This window comes from Condylostylus longicornis, unplaced genomic scaffold (assembly GCF_029603195.1).
Source record: "Condylostylus longicornis isolate FDR11 unplaced genomic scaffold, ASM2960319v2 ptg000009l, whole genome shotgun sequence".
NCBI lineage: Eukaryota > Metazoa > Arthropoda > Insecta > Diptera > Dolichopodidae > Condylostylus > Condylostylus longicornis.
In genome coordinates this window covers 3,079,106-3,091,374 of record NW_026577978.1, presented here as the reverse complement: position 1 = coordinate 3,091,374, position 12,269 = coordinate 3,079,106, and the positions used below count along the sequence as shown (strand labels likewise).

Sequence of the window (12,269 nt, the reverse complement as noted above, 5' to 3'; positions counted from 1 at the left end):
TAAAACGAATTTTCGAGAAATATTTACGCAATATGATCTGATCAGGGATATTTTTCAAGTTTTCTTGTACTTCCCGGTAAGTTACAATTATTGCTACATTATATGAACGTATGTTCCAACCATGTATGAAAGTGTTATAAAATAAAAGCAACATTTCTCATTAAAATTCCTATTATAACACATTATATATGTATATATTTCAAAGAACACTTCCTATTAAAATATATAGTATGTACATTCTTGTATGGAATGGAAAGGGAAATAATTTAAAACATCTTAATTTAATTAATTTAAATTTATTCATTAAAACTAATGCAATAAAAATTAATGCAAACATTATACAGATACAGAATATACACATACTACTTACATATCTCAATGTTATAACTCATACCTACACCTAGAAAGGAAAAACGAAACTTTCTGTCTTTAAATCACTCTTCCACTCATATTATATACAATGCAGGTGTGAGAAAACAAATTTATTTGAATTTTTAATTTCTTAAAACTTCAAAGTGAGAAGTTTCTTTTTGCCATGTTATTTTTTTTTCCGAAATAAGAGTAGGATTTTGTCCTACCGTTTGAGTTCAAAATTTCATTATAATATTGGTTTAGAACATTTTTTTTTTTAGAATTAAAAAGTGCTTGTATAAAAATCACACTCAAATTTTTTAACAAATCTTCTATTATAATTCGTAATGTCTCAGAAGACCTGATTATAATGAATCTTTCAAGATTAATTTACCATAACCTACAACACCTTTTTCAGTTTGTAAATCAATAATTAAAGATATTCAATTTACATGATATGTATGTACATTGAACAAAAACCAACCACTTTAATTGAATGTTGTGTTAAATTACATTTGGACCTTCAAAGCTCTAAACCTTTACATTTAAAATGGAACTCATAATAAATTATTAAATGAAATTGTTTTAGTTTCGTCTTTGATTATTAATTGTACCCTTGGACTTCATTCAACAAATACTTGTACTTTTAAATTCCCTTTTAATTTACAACAGGCTGCAATAGCAACACATTCAATAATATACTTAAAAAATAATTCATTTTTTATTTTACTATATATTTTAAGTGAAATTTTTAAAGTGCGTAATTTCAATTAAAGTTGCAAGGATTTAGCATCATGTTCGTGACATCCATCTTATTTACGCTATCAAAATTTTTTAAAAATTATCCATGCACCTTGAAAATATTATTAATATAAAAGAAATATTACATGTAGTCTTATTAAAGACGCTCAATTCAGACTTTAATCATTTTGATAATTTCTTTTAACTTATTTTAATAAAGAACTAAAATGATTATATACATTTAAATTTCAAAATAAAAGTAGAAGTGTCTGCACGTTTTAAAATTTAATAGTCTACATAATATCACTAGCTTTGAAATTTTAATTAAGGGCCTATTTAGACATTTTCTGTGACTTGGTATACATAATTTTTTGCACCAATAAATTGTATGCTAACTTAAGAGTAAATCTTATTTTTTTATTATAAATTGGTAAGTAGTTAACGTTAATATCAACATCATGATTATGTAGTTGTTCTTCAAAAAAATTGTTTGCAAAAATTTCTGAATAATTGCTTCAGTTTTCTTCATAGGAAAATATAAGTAAGTCTTTTAAGATTTACTATCACTCAAAATACAGATTGTGAAAAAGATTGCAGTGTAAGTTGCAATATAAATTATTTTTTAATTATTAATTAAGAGTTCTTTAACTTATTTTAGATGACAAAGTGAATTTCATATATGTAAGTTTTAATATTGCAAAAATTTAACTATAAAAGTTGGCTGTCTCACAAAGACTCTATATGCTATATAAGTTGATGATGTCATGTAATATTCATGATGAGCATCTGAATGCCAAAAATGAAATCTAATTTAATTATATTACAAGTCAAAGCAAAATGTTAATAAAATTTATTCGAGTAAAATTAAAAATGCAATTAAGGTTAAAAGCCCTGATATGTGAATTTAAACTAAACTTATTTGAACTTTAAAAATTACTTTTATTTTACGATATTTAATTTATACAGTAGAATGTAAAATGTGAATAAAATTTACAAAGATCTAAAGACTTGAAAATTATGCATATCTAACGATATGAATAAGTTTTCTAAGATTGTTCATTCACTTTCAAAGACTTGGTCGGAACAAATTTAAAAATTGGTACAAGTTTTTAATTTTTCTCATTTGATGACCTTTTCTTTCTATATACATAGTATACATAATGTAATTAGGACATAAAAATCTTAACAACTTACATAATAATTTACCTTAATTATAGTAATAATTTTATTTTAAATGTATTATAATCTTTCCGTTAAATACTTTCACTAAAGTAATGTTATTAAATTAAAAATCAGATAATTTTTTTATATCTTAAAACAATTTAGAAATATTATTTTATATTATATAAATCTTTTTAAATTTTTAATAAATTTTTTCACAATTTGAATACAAATTTTACATTTATCTTCGTTTTTATTAATTAAATCGGAAAAGACAAAAATTTTCAATTCAAGTGTTAAGAATAATAATTAAATTGAATAAAAAATTTCTATATATTTAAATATTTATAATTAAATTTAAAAACAAATGTACAGAAAATTTATTATTTAAATTTACTTTAAAATTAAAATTTAATATTCAATATATCCTTTTTAATAATTGAAAAAGGATATTTTATTTGTTTTCTATTAATTATTATTTGTTTTTTTTTTATAATATTATATGCAATTGCATTTTCTACTATTTGATTTAAAATTTACATTATTTATTTTACTTTGATTCTTTGCTTGAGTGTACTTTGAATTTAATTATTTACAAAAAAAAATAATTTTTAATTTTTTTTATCTTTGATTATTTTTAGATTTTTCTTACTTAAGTCATTTATTATTTATAGTCCTTTTTTCTTTAATTTAATTTTTAAGATTTTCTTTTATATTTATATTGTTTTTAAGATCTAATTCCTATTAAGGAAATTGTATTATTATTAAATATTTAAGGATATTAAGCAAAATGATAAAGTTAATTTAGATAACGGTATTTTTTTAATATTATATATACAAATTCTACTTCAACGATATTACAATATTTAAGCACAATTTTATTCATAAACATTTTATAATTATAAAATTAAATAATAAAACCAAATTGCAATGGACAATTGTTAATTTGTTAATTTTAATATTATCATATTTATTTGGTTATTTAAAATTCATAAGGTAATTCTAAAAATTATAGTTATTTCCCGCATTTAAAAATTAAGATTTCTTTTTTAATCAAAATAAGAATATTAATAATTTTTTATTTTCACGCAAAATTTAAAAATATTGTAATTATATTTATTGATATGAAAATATTCTTCTTCCTTTTTTTCTTCTTTAAAAATTTTATAACAAAAATAATTTACTATGCACTCAATACAGGATTCACGACCGTTTTCAACAGAATCCTTAGATAGACTGGAGCTTTTCAAATAAAAAAATGTGGTTTTTCTTTTAAAAGAAATTCAAAAAACAAAAAAAAATGAAAAAATTAAAATAACAACAAGGAAACGTATAAAACCAAAATGTAGATAGCAACAAAATAAACTTCTAACATTCAACACGATATTGAAATAAAATAAAGAAGGACATAAAAAAATATAAAATATAACGGGAATCCCTTTATATAACTAGAAAACAACAAAAATATTATTGTATGTATATATTGTTATTATCACAAATACAATCGTAAAAAAGCCGGTCAAAGAAAAATATGATAAAGAAAATAAGAAAATTTTCATTTTTATTTATTTATTACCATTTTTTCTTTTGCGTTGCTTTTGTTGTTATATTTATTGTTATCATTTTTGATAAATTTTTTTCGAAATATTTTTAAATTTAAAACTAAAAATATAGTTTTCATTCTTTGTATTCATTTTGCTTTTTAAAATTAATCCTGTACACAACTTCAACATAGTTGTGTTGGTATAAAATATGATTGTTATACGAGAGAAAGCTTTTTAATTTTACTTTAATATAAGAAGTACGTAATATGTCCATGCAGCAAGAATTTGAATTTTGTTGCAGATTTCTGCAAAATAAAAATCGTAACAAATACATTCGTATATAATTTTTTTAAAGTTTTCTTCCTTCTGCTTATATACATACATAATTTTTGAAGAATTTTCGTGAAATATTAAAAATAATTTGATTACATGTTTTACTTTTAATTCATCATAAAATGCAAGTTAAACAGTAATTGATAACAAATTTTATTGCTGTTTAATAATATTTTTTTGCAATATTTTTTCAAATCTGTCTACTGTTACATAGATGCAGAAGTGGAGAATTATTTTTAGGTTTATTTCTTATAAATTAAAAGAGAATTTGATTTTAATGCGTATGTACTTAAATTAAATTTTTTTTGAAATATAAAATTTTACAGATTGATTTACTATTATCCAAAATTTATATGATTTTAAAACATAAATTATTGCACTTAACATGATTAATTTTTGCTTATATGATGGTATGTATAACAATGTTATGTTATTACTTATTATGATTATTCGGTTGTACTTGTAGATTATAAGTTAATTTTCAGGGCCTACCGCACGGGTATATTGTAATTCTTAGAATATATTTTATGAACCTTAAATAGTTATATTAATTCTAAAGTTGCTTGCTTTCGATATTTGACTAATTTCGACAATGCTATTATATTCAAATATAAATTTCGAAAATCTCATTTTCACCTTCCAAATATTCTATTTGCCTACAATTTGAAACATATTATGTTCATATTACTTTTGTAACTAGAATTTAAATTCTTGTTCTTTTAAAATTATTCATGTTTAAGACTGATTTTACAAAAATATATAAATAATTAATATAGCTTGAAAATAATCAAAAACTTTTAATACAGCTTGTCTATTATTATCAGACTAGTCTTCTAGTACCTATAACTGAAATTTCATGCGATATAAATTAAAAATTCAAAAAAGAAATTTTTTTTTTTTTAAATTTCTGTGCAATAAATTTCCCCATATAACTTAAAGCTGTATAACAGTTAACAGTTTACATTGAATTTTCATACTGTAAAATGTTGGAATTTTGTATTTAAAGAAAATTTTTTTTCCACAAGGAAATGTTATGAAAATTGAATTTGACAGAAAAATTTTCAGAAATTTTTATAACTACGAAAAAATATTAAAAAACAAAAAAAATTAAATCAAATTTGAAGGAAAAATGTGCAGTGCTCGTATACAATAAAATATTTTAAAAGGACTTCTAAAAAAATCCTTTAAGGAATGAACAAAATTTGTTTTCCTGCAGAAACATTACTATTTTCATTATTTTTTGTTATTACAATAATTGTGTGTCATATACTTTTACATTTTATAAAATATTGCATTACAAAAAAATATTATTCATCAACATAACATTTCCCTTGTAACCTTGTTTATATCACAATTTTTTAAATATTTATGTATTACAATATAAATACATCTAACTTAGTTTTTGTTATTCTTAAATATTTTAAATTCCCACAATATAATATTGTTATTCTTGTATATTGTTATGGTATTAGTGGTGATAATTTTGGTATAACATTTAATATAATAATCTTAATGTCAATTTTAAATTATGAGTACATTTATTTATTTGAAATTTATTTTATACTCTTTTAAAATTAAGAAGAAAACTATGTATAAAAATACTCTTCTGTTTTATATAACAATTCTTTTTTTACATATTTTGTTTATGATTTGTTTTATTCCTGTTTTCTTTATTATTTTTGCATCTTTTTCTATTATAAAAGAACATTCGATAAAAATAACCACAACTATTAAACCATAAAAATGGTCAGGATATTATAGAGTGGAAAACCAAAGTGAAAAATAACAATTTCATTATACATAGTATAAATTGTGATACTATAATATAAATACTACACTATAATAAATAGTATATTTCACACAAATATATTGTTCTTGCCATTTATTTATTATATTTTACAAGTAAAACTATAATTTGAATATGAAAGTGAAAATAACATACACGTTATTGCCTATAAATATACAATGTTGTACATAATATACAATATTTTTGCATAAAATTTTCAATTATAAAATATTTTATATTGAAGCAGATTTGATTTCAATATAATATTTATATACTTGTATAACAATATCATTAAAAATATAATGATAATACAGATTTATTTGTTATTAAATATTTTAATATTACTTTAAATGACAAATTATTATATGCTCAATGCATAAGTGTATTGTATAAATTTAGTATAATGTTATACTATACTATTTACTTCCATTAATGCATACTATTTTAATCGTATAAGAAAGATGATGATTGTTGTAATTATTTTTGTCATTCGACAAAGTATCTATTTTTGGCGACTGTGATTGTGTAATACTATAATTTCCTATAACAACATTGTTATTCTTAGGAATGAAGAATTAATAATATGTACAATATTTTAAATTTAAAAATAATATATCTATACTATTATTAAATGTTATGGAGGATGTTATTTTAAATTAAATACTGATGTTTTACATATTAAATTTAAACTTTAATATATAGAAATTTTGGTATAGGCATAATAATATGTTATACAAAAAGAAGATATAACATTGAAAATATTAAAAGATTATTTTACATAAATTATTTATTAAATAAATCAATTATTGTACATAAATGTTTTAAGAACTTTTATAATATAAATTGCATAATAAAACGTACATTAAATAATAAATTTGTAGTTATCAAAATATATTATGTAGTATATAAAATGTATATTAAGGAAAGTAAATGATTTAGCATTGTATGGAATAAATGAGAAATGAATAAATAAATGTCTTCTTCATAAGTACAATATTTCCTTCATTTTAAACTGATATATTGTAATATATTGTAATATTATAACATTCATTTTATAGTTAATAATTTTGTGTACCTTTAACCATTATTTTATGTAATTTATCTTATAGTAATAATTAAATTGCATTAAATGACTCAAAACCTAATGAAAGATTTAAATCTGTGATCTTAAGCATATTGTTATGAAAACGAATTATGTAAATAATGTACCTATATAATAGATATTCATAATATGGCCAAAAATTATAAACAAATTTTATAAATTTGATTAATTTACAATTTTAAACTTTAAATTATTACAAAAATGTTATAAAATAACTTTAGAATAACGCAAAGTACTATGCTAGCGATCAATAACAAATACTTTATAGTCCTAGTGCTGGGTTACTAAATAGCTTGTTCGTCTTTTCGAATTTTTCTCTTAATTAATTCGCTCTTACACTTTTAAAACAGTAGAATTCAATATTTAGCTAAAAATATAAATTTAAAATATTAATAAATTAAATGTTAAATTGATAAAATAATTAAATATTTAATTCATAAAAAGCTTAAACTTATTGTTAATATTTGAACATTTTTTTTATTTACCATTAATATAGGCAACAGGTGGTTTTTTGTTGCTCATTATTTTATTATTATATCCTTTGTTACACAGTTTTTGGATATTTTTTTGTTATACTTTTTTTTCTCCAATTAAATATTCTTTTGTATTTTTATAGGAATTTCAATTTGAAAGTACATATGTATTTGTTAATACATAAATATTTCAATGCAATTCAATTTTAATTGTTCGCAGTTTTGAATTATTAATGAGTAATTCAATTATTATTTAATTACAATAATGTACTTAAATATTTTGTTGTATATAATATGTAGATAAATAAAATGAGAAATTATTTGATGTATACATCACTTTTCTATAGGTATGTACACATAATATGATATACAACTGCGATATACAACTGAATACTCTAAAAAAACAGCCTTCATTATTTAAGTTTTATATTAATTTATTTTGATTAAGTAACAAATTTTTAAATTATTTTAAAAAAAAATTCTTGTCTCTCGAATTCCTTTTGTTTTTAATTTTCATTCTAACGAAATTGTTATACAGAAATGTACATTATACTGAAATTTTCACATACACTACGGAAAATGCAATTGTTATTTCTAATATCTGCCTTTTTTTTTTTGTGTTTTGAGAAAATGGGGAAATTTTTCTCCAATTACAATCATATGATTAAAGTTATTTTTTGTATGTACAAAATATATACAGATTTTTATTTATTTGAGCAGGAAAATCTGCAAATTTTGTATATTGTTCTTTTTAATAGCACAATCAAATTCTTATTGGTAAACTATAGTAAGTTTTATACTACTATGATTGAAATTGTTATTATATTTGATTTTTGACCATTTTATGTTATTTAATTATTAATGAATTAATAATTAAAATCGAAATGTCATATATATTATTATAATTTAAGTTCACACTATAATCAAATTTGGAATTACTTATTATACTTGCTAAATTTTGGGAAATGTTTTCAATTTTGAATATATGTATTTATATATATAATATTAAATTAATATAAATATAATAATTTAATATTATGTACGTATATAGAAGCATATGAATGTGTGTGTTTTTCGTGAACTTATGTGATTCATAATATCCTTTTAAATATTTTCACATGCATAAAAAAATATTAGTGTTAGAATGAAATATGAAATAAATTAAGAAAGCATGAGTATCTCCTCTTGTATCTGTGTGAGTAAATTGGTTTTTTATATTATTTTTTCTAATAATTTTTTGTTTTTCTGAAAAGCTTTCCGTTTTTTTTTAAGGCGATTTTTTTTTTTATTGCTAATATAAAAGAAAAATAAAATTTATTCGGACCAATCATTTTGTTACGGACATTTGATAACGGATGTCCTTGAATATTGATATATACAAAAATTTAAGTTTGTATGTTTGTATATCCATATAAAAACATATTATTTACGTGTAGTATGAATGAAAATTAAATTTTTATTTCTAAAATATTATTTTATACACATAGGATTTCTTTTATCCTTTGGTCTTTTTTTATCGTTTATATTTGTATATTTAGAACAAAAAATGAACATAAGTTAATTTCAGAATAAACTATAGAATTTTTGATGAATATTAACTTATGTTGTACAATATTATATTATATACAGAAAATAATCGTATGGGGTATATATTTCATAGCACATAATCATAATAAAAATTATATTTCTCTTCATATTTTACTACTGTTATTATTGATATAAAATGTAACATTGTAGAGCATTTGTAAAAAAAAGGACATGTGTCAAATAGTTTATTAGATTTCATTCTAATCTTTATATTCAATATATACTACATCTAACTTAACCATACACAAAATGAACATAATATGGGTGGTAGATTAAAATTTACTCATATATAAAAATTATTTACGAATGTATCAAATAAATTTTTGATGATAATGACAAGAATGATGAAATGTTTATTTAGGCAGGACAATTTCGTATTTATTTCCGTATTTAATTTTTATTATTTAACTAACATTCAAACATAGTATGTATTTCTTTTTACTATATATCCATATAATAAAGGTCTAAAGGTACATATTATATTAAATAATCAGTATAAAATTTGGTTGTGGTTTTTATATAACGATAGCTAGGCTATTTCCACAATAATGTTGTAATATATTTATACAATATTTTTATTTTTATATAAATTTTTAGAATAAATAAGGAAGATAATTAGATACAATATAAAATTTCATGAAACCAAACAAAATAAATACAAAAAATGGGAAAAAATAGCAAAAATTAAAATAAAGTGTACGAATATCCTTTTTAATGAATATGGGAATACTTTTTGTATAATGTGTTATATATATATATATATATATATATAAAAATGTACCACAATATTCTTTGTATATTTATGGCATTAATATTTTGAACGTTTTGAAGTTAAAATTATAGCACAAAATATTGTACAACATAAAAATATACCTACATTATATAATTTCCAAAGTTATTATATATTCTTTTTTTTTATTTTTTTTGACATGAATAAAATAGGAATATATCAAAATTTCAATTTAAAATTCTATAAACATGTAATATTTTTATCCATCATTAAAAATATAAGAAAAAATTGAGCATAACAAACCTTAAAAATGAAATGAGAACAAGTATAATAACAATAACAGTAATTGTTGACCCACTATTAATATGAATTATCCAATTTAAACAATCTATATATACATTTGAACAGCATATACAATGTTGAAACTTTATATGTAAAATTTATATCGACATTGGGTCTACTTCTACAAAATAAATTAATCGTACTATCAATTCTTTTATATTGTAAATTCAAAATGGGATTTTATTCAGACGAGTATTTACATAATTTTTTTTTTTTTTAATTTTTTTATTTGAATTTTAAGAACAAAATCTTAATTAGGCTCAAGCGAAGAAAAAATAATTCCAATATTTAAATCAACATAAGTTAATATACTTTATTAATGAAAGTCTATTCTACATAATTTATGATCTAGAAATTTCAACGTACCACTGTATATGTAAATTGCTCGTAATTGCAAAATGAAAGTGAATGTACAAGATTTTAACAATATTTTTCCATACGTTAACAATTTAAATTTATAGCAATACGTTAACAATTTAAATTTATAGCAATTTTTTTAGCAAGAAATCTAAGGGCTTAATACATATATATGTATATGTAGATACATTTTTAAATATTTATAAAACTGAAATTAATTTCATATCGAATTGTTATTAAATTGTAAAAAATTTTAACATTTTTAAATATAAGTACTCATTTTATGAGTTATAAATTAAATTATAAATGAAATATAACGAAAATCTTAAATTATAATATAAATTATTTTAATTGGATTTGGAAATCAAATTTTTAAAACATTATAATTTCGCTATACATACTGTAACTAATAGATAATTTAATTTGGTTCTTTCTTAAACAATTTTTCTACTATTTTATTTAAATTTTTTTACAAATTATAAATATGTAATTATAATTAAATTTTGTTCTTTGTTTTGAAGTGATTTTTCATAATTACTAAATATTATTGGAATATCAAAATAGGATTTATATTTAATCTCCTTTTATCTTGCAAATAATACTCCTATTCCCTAAAATGTAAATTCCCTAAAAGAACAAAAATATAACAAATAAATTAATATTTCTAATTGTTTATATATAAATATTAAATTTTACCAATTAAATGCAATAATCATTAAATTAATTTGTTACAAACTTTTATCAATATTTTAATTTTCTTAATCTCAACAATATGGTTATAATAATCAAAATTATATCATGGTAATAAAATAAAATTCAAATTAAAATGAAGACAAAAATTTTCCAAAATAAATTTATCATAACTTAATTATTGTGTCCAAAAGAATGTTCTTCAATAAGAAAACATAAAAACAATTTCTAAATTATCTACTAAAGATAATTTCCTTTATCTACACAATATTATTATAGTTTATTATTATAGAAAACGATTACTTTTCTCAAGATTTTGATTACTTCATCTTCATAAATAATATAATTTAAGAAGAAATAAATATTTGAAGAGAAAAGAAACAGCAGAATAAAAAAAATCATTAAATTAGCCTAAAGGACTTTGTCAAAAAAAAGTTCATCTCTTACATAATATGAAAATTCGTGCTATAAAAATCATCCATTAAAATTAGAATTCCTTATAACAAATTTTCTTCTGCCCACTACAAAACGTACTTCCGTCATTCGTCTTTAAAGAGAACAGCTAAAAAAAAAAAGAAAAACAAAAAATTGAAGTTTTCAATTCCAGAAACAACAAAAACAAAAATTCAAACTTTTCTTTTGGGCTAACTACGTTGTTTTTCTTTTGCAGCGTACTAATAATGACTATTTCGACATAAGGACCAGAAGCGAAACAAAAGCAGAATATCAAAAAGTTAGTAAAGAAAAAAAAAACAAGTTAACAAGCGAAAAAGCAGTTAAAAATAACGCACAATCTAATCATTGTTATCATAATTGTTATTAGTCATAATAAGTGTAACTGGGCCTTATAAAAAAAAATAGGTATAAGGTTGCTGCTCTTCATCATAAATTTTCTAACATCTTAACTTGATCAAACAGAAAAAAAATGGCTAATTACTTTTTACTTTTCTTTCTGTTTTTCTGTTCATTTGTTTATTTTTTGCTGCTCTTATTGTTACTTTAGTTATTATCGTTGCCTTTTTCAAAATATACTTATGAATTGGTCTATTTTCTTCTCTTTATTTTTTATGCT

The 12,269-nt window shown here is 20.2% G+C and overlaps 1 protein-coding gene across 2 annotated transcripts in view; it reads right to left on the bottom strand.

Annotated features, from left to right (window-relative positions):
- Window positions 1-2,421, bottom strand: part of LOC129618566 (lachesin) — a 156,518-nt gene extending 154,097 nt beyond the window's left edge. The window contains exon 1 of one of the 2 annotated variants that reach the window (XM_055533385.1): window positions 2,299-2,421. The gene's annotated coding sequence lies outside the window, so the exon portion shown is untranslated. Of the gene's footprint in view, window positions 1-2,286 lie in introns of both variants that reach the window. The other variant, XM_055533384.1, reaches the window with a different exon arrangement.
- Window positions 2,422-12,269: the final 9,848 nt, after the last annotated feature.